Source organism: Xiphophorus couchianus, chromosome 16, assembly GCF_001444195.1.
Source record: "Xiphophorus couchianus chromosome 16, X_couchianus-1.0, whole genome shotgun sequence".
NCBI lineage: Eukaryota > Metazoa > Chordata > Actinopteri > Cyprinodontiformes > Poeciliidae > Xiphophorus > Xiphophorus couchianus.
Window position 1 is genome coordinate 8,520,516 of NC_040243.1, and position 11,174 is coordinate 8,531,689.

An 11,174-nucleotide genomic window follows, 5' to 3' on the forward strand; every position below is an offset into this window, starting at 1 on the left:
CTCTTTTTTGGATATGTCACAGATTCAGCATATTTTTCATTGGGCACTAATGAGAATTTTGTCCTTAGAATTTAATAAAAACTTAAAAGTAAAAAGACATATTTTGCCACATTTCAAGGATGGTTTACATGAATACTTTTATTTTATTCCACAATATCCACCCGTTTTTTTTCCCTTGTGTAGCATTATTTCAACATCAACCAGAATCCATGAACAATTCAGGAAGTTCTGAAGCCAAAAGTGGCTTTAAAACGTCCGAATAAAGTTGTCAATGCATAATTTTTTCCTTTATTTCCTTCCAACTCTATTTATTTGTCTTTTACCTTTTTAAATTAAATTTTATTTAGCATAGCTTTCATGACATTCTACAATCAAACAGACATAATTGTTGGATTTTTTTGTCATATTTCAGATGTCTGCCAAGTTTCCAGGCCTCCCTATATAAAAGACATATGCTAGTATTAAGTTATTAGCACACAATTGCAAAAAAAAAACAAAAAAACAATGCCTGTAAAAGACAACTTTCAATTTCATTAAAAGTTGACATTCCTTTGTGTTAAATATGACTTTATATTTCTCACCCAATTTTTTTTTCGGGTAGAAATAAGCCGATTACAAGCTGTTCCTAAAAGTTACTACGGCATGAAGAGACAATGGCAACAGTTTGTGGGTTAATTATTTTCACATGAGCTTAATAGGTTTAGCTCAATGGCTTATTTGTCCTAGGGGATGTAAATACTATGCATACTAATTAATATAATTGGGTAAACAGAAGGAGATAATTGGGAAACATCACACAGAGTGGGTATTTACCTTGCTTATTAATTGAGTCACAGTACAAACTTTAATGGCGTACTTTAAGTTTGATTTTTGTCACAAAAGAAAATGAATACTGTGGGTGATCTCTAGAGATGCTCAAGAACAAAATGCTTTTCATTGTGTCATACTTGTGATTCATGAGGCACGCTGTGAACAAACAGCAATGTGACACCATCTGAGAGATGGGATTTAGTCTTTGGATGACTTCGTAATGATTAATGGGCGTGCCAGAGGAGAATGAAGTGACTTCGTATCATGGTTCCCTGTTGTCTTTATATCTAAATAAATATTTATATCTTATTCAATACTTTTTGAAAATAAATTAGTTATTTTCTTTTGTTTGGGAAAAAAATAGACATCAAGAGCTTCTTGTGTTTAAAACAAACGCTCAACTATGTTCAAAACTGGAATTTCCTTGGTGAATGATACTGAGTACTTGTTTTTGCTAAATGCCAGAATTGAGAGAGAGTGAATCATTTAGAGAAATGTTCTTTACTTTCTTGAAAGTCAGTCATTTCTACATATTTACTTAGTATTTAGTAGAGTTGCCTTTTTAACAGTATGACTTGTGTCAAACGTTTTGGGGTTTCTTCCACAAGCTTTTCCAAATAGTTTGCTGTAACTATTTGCCTTGTTTGTGTTTGTGGTTTAGGTTTTGTGATACCCACTCCAAAACCTTGATGCTGTTGTCTTCAAGCCACTTTTTTTTTTTTTTACAAATTTGGCCAGTTACGTATGTGATGATGTGCTGTTGTTTCAATATTTGTTTCATAAAGCTCTTTGGTATGATTGCTGGACATTCAGATGCTGATGTCCTTGTGCATACCATTTTAAGCAGAGGAATGTGGAGTTGGCATGTATTGAGAAATTGAACCCCAATGATGAATTGGATTTGTAGAGGTCCACACATTTTTTTTTCTGATATTTTGGCAGATTTATTTGGATTTTTTTTCTATGGTGTTGCAAAAGAAATACTTGTGTACTGTATAAGTTGTTACCTTAAAAATGTCTTCAAGTATGGCTCTAAGTACCACAGCTGCTTTTAACTGACCTGTCAGAAGTTTGATGACATCATGTGGGCTTTCATTAATTATGTTAAGGTATTGTAACCTTACACGAAGTAAACTTTAAAAGTTTTAGAAGTTAGGAACTTAAATTTAAGACATGTTGCAATGTTATAAATGTTAAAATCTGAGCAAGGAAAAAAAAAAAGCAGCATCATCCCCCATTGGTAAATTATAGTTAATGCTTTTATTAAATGCATGACTGTACAGCTTACACATTTTCATATATAAATGAATCTTTAACCTGAAACATCAGAATTATTCTGGTGATCAATCAGTTAAGGCAATGCATGTCTATGTGTATCCACAAGGTGATTTATTTCATTGACAGAATCACAAGCAACACCGTATGTGATAAATAAGTATCTTTATGCATCTACGAACACACTCCCTCCAAATATAGTCCCCCCACACACACCCACCATGTTTTTTATGATCATAGCATTTAATGACTCCCTCTCACTAACACATTGACATTGTCCACATGAGATCCTTGCAAAGATGGCTTGATTTACCAAACCTCTTGAAAGAGGAAAAAAATCTCATTGAGGAGACGGATTGCTGAGAGGGCTCTCCAACAGGCCTATAAATCATTCTTTAATCAGAGCACCCTGAGAGTGAGGTTACACACTCAGGCCCCACATTAGCACCAAAGACTTTCACGCTGTCTATGGTTCTGTTCCTGAACTCTTCTATCCTAACTTTGTGTCTTTGCCCTCAATTTTCTCTTGTTTCCTGCACCTCACTCACAGAGCTGATGATATAATTTACATGTTAGAAAACGACTGTTCAGCTAAATACACATGGCACTGAATGAGTGATGTAAAATGTACCCAAACATTTTGATACAAACTTTTCCAGTCAGTGCACTGGATGTGGAGTAACAAGTTGACAGGAAACAGACATGTAGACTGACAGCTTTAATTTGAGGGTGCTGTCAGCTCAAAAACTGAGCAGACAAAGAGAAGTTTTTGCACATTTTGGCTCTCCAAAATGTAATGTAAAACTGTCAGTTACTTTCAAAATAATGGCCATTCATGCAGACAGCTTGACAGAATGAATACTCATGCAAAATAATTGCACACTTTTCTGACACCAACTTGTTTAAACATGAGGTATCTCACGGATTCTTGGAAAACTTGGTTAATGTTTTTAGTAGAAGAGTTACCAAAGGTATTGCTTTGCAAGTCACAATTAAGTTGGGTACAAAAGTCAAGGTATGCAAGTTTCAAATCGAGTCTTAGACATTAAATCTTGAGTGTAAATAAAGAAAAGAAAAAAAAGAAAAACAGCAACAACCTTTATTTAACCAGAAAAGTCCCACTAAGATTTAAAAGCTCTTTTCTAAGGGAGCCCTGACTGAGATTTAAATAATTATAACAAATAATTACTAAAAACAGTCACAATTTAAGAACTCCATCTCTAGGGCTCTTAGTCTGAGCCTAACTGTGCTCAATGACATAGGTTCTGTTATTTTCAGGCATTTTGCAACATTTTCCATGTAGACAGAACTGAGTAAAAATGGAACAGAGAGCAAAAAATTATCATTTGAATGCAAAGAGTAAGAATCAACGCTTGTCTGTGTCATTAAATCACACACGGAGAGAGGCAACAGCCCAAACATGGTGTCATAAATGAGACTTTACCAATGTTCCAACCTCCTGGTGGAAAAAGGAGGTCATCCCGCTCGACTGTACAGATTACAATGATTGTTAAACAAAGACTGTTCATCAGAGGCGTCTCTGTAATCTAAGATAAAAATGTTGTTTATTCAACTTAAAAGAAAATTTGTATTTGTTTCCAAAGAAAAAAAAGCCATTTTAGTTTAAGTTTCTTCACAGGTTTATTAATGTGGGGATCTCTGCAGACTCTTCAGCTTTAGACGCATTTAATCCAAAACTGTGAATAATTGTGTCATCAGCATAAAAACGCATAAACAGCACTTGACACATTTTGTCTTAAATAATCAATATACAACATGAACATGAGGATACCTAATATGGAACCCTGTGGCACCTCCTTTTGGTCAATCAAAAATGAAGAACACAGACTATCACTTTATACAGTCACTTAAATAATTTGTAAGAATCTACATGATCTGACTGTCCCAAGCAAAGAAGTCTGTGCTTTAAAACACCATAGTCAACAGTGTCACTATCTTTTGACAGATGGATAAAAAGAGACGCACAGTACTGCTTTTGATAAAAGCAATAAGCATAGCACTAATCACTTTTGTTCCTCTCTTTTAGTGGACAGAAAACACAAGATTCAAGACACAAATTTGACACTGACCTATGGATAGTTAAAACCTGCTGTGTCACCTCTTTTTTATAAAGGAATAACAAAACCTGACTTCCACAATAAAGGGATTTCTTTGTTTTGGATCAAAAGATTAAAAAGAATTGTGACGGGCTTTGCTACAAAATCAGCTGTCATTTTCAAAATTATGGCTCCATCAGGTCTGATCCATGGGTATCAAGTCAAAGGATTCACATCTAAATAAAGTTACAAGTCTTTGGTGTGAAAGTCCAAGTCCAATGTCTTTTATATTGCATTCAAGTGAAATTTAAAGCGATGTGACTCGAGTCTTACTGATTATAACTCAAATCCACACCTCTGACTTGTATTACTGAGCAAAAAATATAGCCAGTCAGTTGCATTTTTTTAAGAACTGTTCTTTTAATTTGATAGTAACGATGTGATTTAATGATTTAACATTATTTTCAACAGCAAATGTCTGAATATGTTGTAACTGGCTTTATTTTTTGTGCCTTCAGACCAGAGTAGTGCATTTGTTTGTTTGATCCATGTAACAGATCCACCATTCTTCATCTGTGCTGATAGCTCATGAACAGGTAGGATCATTACTTAAAGATCTGACTTATGAATATTGATTTAGAACCTATGGCTTCTAAAGTGATGCAATAGTTTCAGTCCTTTACTTGATGTGCAATAGACTGCTGTCCATGCAGATGGATATCAGCTTTCTAATCTCAGGCAGTTTCAGAGGAAATTTGAAACAGCAGCGTTTTCATTAGGTATGCTACGTACACACACTCATAGTCACAGATGAAGAGGTGCAGCCAGTCATCATCAGATTTAAGTTCTTTCAACTCACTTCAAAAGCCGTCTTACACTGATAGTGAGGCAAAGATTCAAGCTTCAGTGGAGTCACATCCCAGCCTGCACTCTGTGGATGCGTCAGCTCCAGCTTCTGGATCCTCTTAGTTGCCGTCTTTTCAAACGGGATGCGTTCAGCTTGACTGAGACAGGGAATAGGGAACTGTATTTTAGTCTCTACATTATGACATCAAGTCTACTCAATCTGAGAAAAAAGTGAAGGACTTTTTTCCCCTCATATACACTCCATTGCTTCTGTCTTAAACAGAAAGTCATTGTGGAATACTATTATTCCTAGAATGTTAAAGTTCATGTAAGAACCAATTTGATTGCATTGACTAAATAAATCATATAGTGACATGTATTTATACTAAATTACACTGGAAAATGCTATAATTACAGAGCAACAATTTCAAAATAATAATAATACTTACATGGACAGATACAGCTATGCCCCCAAATTATTGATACAGGTTTAATCTTTTAATTCAACCAACATATTTCTTCTGAAGGTCACAGTTCGGATATTTGAATCATCTTCTCCATAGAAATGACAATGATGAAACCTCAGATTAGGTTTGATCTGGACTCTCTCAAGGGAAATTCACCCTGATTCCCTACAGTAATAGCCCTTTCTGAAAGTAAGGCTTTTACTACGTATAATATAATCACAAGTACTAAATCACTTTTAGTTTAATTTAATGATAGCAGAAGAAAAACTATTGTCTACCAGATCACTTAATACCATAATTGGCTAATTTTTCACTCTCATGTATTTTATTTTTCAGCCTTCACAGTAATCAGTAGTCAGCTCTGATGCCATCATATAAGAGGACCTGTGAGACCATGCCCTCCCTCCCCCCTTATCTTATTGTTCTGAAGAAGCTTTTGCAAATTAAATTTTTCAGCACTTCAGTTCTGCCATGCAAAACACAATGAATCATTCAGTCATCAAGGTCCTCTTGTGTTTCTGCATTACATTTGAACTTGTACTGCACTATTTGGAGAATCCTGTTTATTTAAAAAGTTGTTGATATATTCAGAGCTCCCACAGGCTTCCTTTTTTTTAATTCTGAAAACCTCATAAATATAAAGAAATGAACAGAATTCCTCTGTGAGAAACTGATAAATGGAGCAGGATCCGTGTGACAGTAAAATGAAACACAAAAATCAATGCCATCCAATTCCTCCACCGTCTGTTTGAGAATATACGTATTGTTTCTGCTATCTGTTTTTCTCAGTCATTGTCAATCACATTCCCTCCAAAATCCTCCCCCAAATCCCAATAAGAACTTTAATTGAGACTAGATTACTCAAGGATAAAGGTGGTGAATCTGCACGGATGACAGCAAATGAGATCTGAATATGTAGTGGGGACCAAGAAGGATTTAAATATAAATTATGAATACAGCAGAAATTCTGAGTGCTCTAAAAATTCCCCATTACAGTTCAATAATGGATATGGTAAAGTGCTCTGGCAGTCCATATGGATTCCCAGTTAAAACACTGATGTTTACAGGGATCATACAGAATACTTTGCTCCTTTTTTTACATTAAATAAATTATGTTGTCGTTAAATATAATTCTGCATAGAAGTGACGCTCTTCCAACGATGTAGCTTTTGTATTAACAAGAGGGATATATAGATAATGAGTTCTGGGAGCTTGGCGCTGCACCTACTTTTTATGTATTGTGGTGTTATTTTTAGAAAAAACACATTTCCTGCATTTGCTGTTTTTAATGTGAGAATCTCTGTACTAGCAAAGCCTATTCCTTCTGCACTGACAGAACTCATAGCGCTGTGATGTCTGATGACCTGCAAGGCTTCTCAGGAAACTGTAAAATTACTGCTGAAGGAAGAGTGTGCTGCAGGGGAGTCAGTATCAGATATCTTTAAAAATTCATGTACGGATACGGACAGATAGGTACTGTGCTCATCTCAGTCACCTGGGTCATACCAGATGATATGCTCAGCATTTTGGAGAGTACACTGTTGGTAGAGTTGTGCAAGAGAAAAAAAAAAAACTTTTAATGGATGCATTCGGGACTATCACTTAGTATCATCTATTGAGAGCACCTGATCATAATGAATCCTCACTTTAATTTTAGCTGGAGGTAAACAGTTATTTTCAATTTTAAGACTGATAAAAGGTATAAAGCCATGTAAAACAAATGAACTCCAATAGACGGTCTTCTGTTTATTGCCACAAAATTCAATGACAGAAATGTGACTGAAATTAAGGAAATTAAGGGAAATTTTTATGTCTTTTCCCCATTTTAAGTTGTATCATTAAAAAAATTCCTCAAAAGGCCATCTCTGTGCTTTGGCCAAATTTAAAGCCATACTGTATTTTTTTAGTTGATGCTGTTAGTTCTACAATAATTCTTATATTGAGTCATAATTATTTTCTCTAAAATGTAAAACCCTAACCGGTCAATAAAATGCATTTACTTAGTCTGTCTGTTCTGAAAGATGTTTACTCGCATGCTTTTTGAGTGACTAAGGTACATTTAGTCACAGCTTAACTGCTACAGGCAGGGGCAATCATAAGTTCATGATTTATCCTGTTTTGTTCTCTTATTACCGTCCTTTGTAAGGAGAAACTTTTCCAGGCCCAAAATAATGCAAATTACTGTGTTTTACAAACAAAAATCAAGAAAACATCTTATTGAGACAACCCTTTTTTTTCTTCTTTACAGATTTCTGCCCAGGTCCCTTTTGAAAATTAGATTTGGATCTCAATTGGGTTTTACCTAGTTCAATAAAAGAAAGAAAATTAAAAAACTTCCTCTAGGCACTGGTTGACTTTAATAACATATTAGAGCTAATAATTTACACTGACAGAATGAGGATATCCTGCTCTACAGTATATTCTCTTTTTTGCCGTTATGATGCACAAACAGAAACTTCTTTCACACCAAAGTGTAATAGTTCAGACACATGCAATTCCCTCCGATTTTTCCCTGCTTAACATGCTAATTTGTTTGACGGCATGATTTGGAGAGGGAAACTTGTAAATATACTCTCTTCATGTGCTCACGCTCACTTCTGTGAAATTTTTTCTCAGCGGAACATTGCCAAATTAAATGTCCTCATCTTTGTTGGACATAAAACGCTACAAGACATTTCAATCAATATTTGTGGCTGTTAATTAACTCCTAGGGTCATAAATTAGACAAGAGGGAATGAAATATTGGAACATCCACAACAAGTGTGCTTTAAAGTACCAACTCGTGTTTTAAGCAATTGATGGCTTTTGGTTAGCAGTGGGTTGTAAATTTTAATTTAGACATAGTTTTTATTTATTCATTATACAATGGCTCACATCAAAGTCATAGTGGAAGCAACTTGTTTATTTGCACCCAGATTTATAAAGTCTAATGTCATTAACAATGTTTTTTTCAGGCTTCCTCAGACTGAGTGCTCTGTGATATGCTGCTCTATAGAAGAGGGAGGTTCCTCATTTCAGCTTGATTCAGGATTTGTGAGCTTATCAATGTTTGTGTGTTTTCTTTGACGTGTTGGCCAACTGGAACGAAGATGCTGTGATGCAATCAAAGAACACAAATCTGAGAGGCACTGAGAGGACATTGAAATCCACTTCACCCATCAATAAAATGTGTTGGGTTCGGACCGCAGAAACAGGTTGAAGCCCTGTCTACACAGTGATCAATCATTGACCGAAGAGACTCTTTGTCTGTGACACTGAGATCCAAATAAAACTCACAAAAATCCATCTGCCCAGTCGTTTGTCTAAATCAATAAGCAGCTGTGTTGCGAAGCGCCTGAAGAAAATAGATGGCTTCATTTTTTACAACACCGATGTTCGCCTCTGAAGGCAGCTGTCCATCATAAGGGCTGCAACATAAAAATAGATTGGCTTTAAATGAGTAACTCAGAATGTATTTCTGGTGTAGAGGCAATGAACATTTCTATTAAAGTCATTCAGTGGTGAGTATTTTTTACCTTTAAATGATTCTGTCGCAAAATGTAGAATTGTTTTATAAAATAGTTCAAATTATTATTTTTTTGTTCTTGGAAGTTATATCTACTGAGAGTTTTATCATTTTTCTTAATAATTAGGAGTCTTTTATTCACCTGCTGAAAAGCAATTTTCTGAATCTCGACTTTTCCCCTTGTGCAATGGGATTAGACTTTACGTTTAGAGAAGCCGCTGAGCACTGTCAAAACCAACTGTGCTCTAATTAGCTGATTTTTGTCAAATATTGAATATCGCACCAGACAGCAAAGAACATGACATTTCTGAACTTGTGTGTTGTGTTTATGTAAAAAAAAAAAAAGAAGGAAAAAAGGGGAAAAGATGCATCAGACAAGTTTGGATAAAAAAGGGGGAAAAAAACAAAGCAAAATGTCAGCAACAATTATCTGACACTGTGGTTGACAAGGAGAGCAGTAACCTGCTGTTCAACGGCCTTTACTCACTGCGTGGCTTTTGTTCATCTTGTCTTTTCTGTGCAGATCGGCAGCTAGTACACACAGGAGGTAGGAGAAGACTATGGAAGGCAGAAAATAAAAGATGATGGGCAAACTGGTAGCATCAGTGTAACTAGTAAAGGAAATATATTTTATGCTCTTTCCAATGTCATTGCAAAAACAGATATTCTATGCTATCCTTCTTTTTATTAAAATAAATGCATGCTGAAATCCATCGTATAGCTGTACATTGACATGAAATGCTGTGGCAGAAGACACTTTAACAATATAATTATGGGCTATCCAGAGTGATTTTTTTGTGTTAGGTTTGGGTGGATTTAATGATCTATATTAATATTAGTAAACAACAAATTATATCAGTGACCATTGTGAGATTTTGATCTAGACATGAACTAATGTGTGCTTAGACCCTGATTATTATTTGGTTGAATTTTTCTTGGAAAACTGTAGCTTAACCACACTCATTTTGTAGCCATCAACACACTTCTGGACATAATTCTTGAGATAGTTTTGACAGACTTTCTTGGCAGAATTAGTACAGTTAATTAAATTGGATGGTTTTCTGGCACTGGCCTGCCTTCTTAGCATAGTCAATGGATTTTCAATACAAATGAAGTTCGGACTACTTTATCCGTTCCAAGATCAGCATTATCGTATGTTTTAGATCACTGTTCTATTGGAGGACCCAGCTGAGTTTTAGTTTCAACTATTTGAGCCAGTATATCACCCTCAGAGACAGAACATGTATTTGAAAAATAAAGCCTCTTCTTGAAAGTAGACACCATAAAGCTAATTTAAAATCTGTAAGTGATCATGTGAGACAACAGTTAAGCATTGTGGCCACAGTAAAAACAATTATTAAAGGATGAGCCATTCAAACCAAAGAACAGTGAACCACATCAAACATGTGGCAGTGGGTTTGTGTTGTCAGGTAATTTCTACTATTAGTGCTTTTTAGGTTCACAGAGTGAAAAAACTACATTCAAATTCTTCAGTTTCATCTCAAATCAACAGCAAGTGATTGAAACCAACATGACAGAATGTTCCAAAATAGAGAGTGATTCAATGTATATATTAAACATGTTTTAATGTGCAAAGTAGATTACCAATATGCATCTGGCCTTTGACTTGGTTGCAGTTAAATTTACTAACATTTCCTTTTCCTTCCTGTTCTTATATAAAGCACTTTCACAATTTCACCAGTGAAAAAACATTTTTTTCCCCAGTTTTGTTCTTTCCATCCTTTTTCTTTTTCTTTAATCCACCATTTTTATTTTTGGTAAGTTTATGTGTTGAATTATAGTCAAGGCAGTTTATTTTTCACACAAAATTTTATTGTCTTTCAGTTAACCTGTTTTCTTTTTTTTGTTAGATGGCAGACTTTCCATCAAACTGATAAGAAAGATGTAGCCATCTTTGAGTGTAAATCATAAGTGACACACTCAACTGTCTGCCTTGAATTTGGAGCCTTGTCATTTCTCACCTCAGATTTGTTTATTTCTCCAAGTTTATCTGCAAAACTGGACCTAAAATAATGCCTCTAACATATATCCTCATAATGTCATTTTTTTATATATAGAGTGGCTGGAATATTTTAATGATTTTGGGCTCCTAAATCACAGTGCAAATGTGATCCTACTCTTTTTCAGCAGTAATAAAGTAAAGAGAAGTGAAACATACTGATATAATTTGCTGTATTAGTGACGTGAAAAAGA

General features: G+C 35.0%; 1 long non-coding RNA gene across 1 annotated transcript in view; it reads right to left on the reverse strand.

Moving 5' to 3' along the window:
- Nucleotides 1-2,051: 2,051 nt before the first annotated feature.
- LOC114160481 (uncharacterized) overlaps nucleotides 2,052-11,174 on the reverse strand; it is a 41,526-nt gene continuing 32,403 nt past the window's right edge. The window contains exons 3-4 of the long non-coding RNA XR_003598775.1: nucleotides 9,448-9,518; nucleotides 2,052-5,146 (exon numbers count right to left, since the gene is read on the reverse strand). This is a non-coding gene — a long non-coding RNA (uncharacterized LOC114160481). The remainder of the gene's footprint in view (nucleotides 5,147-9,447; nucleotides 9,519-11,174) is intronic.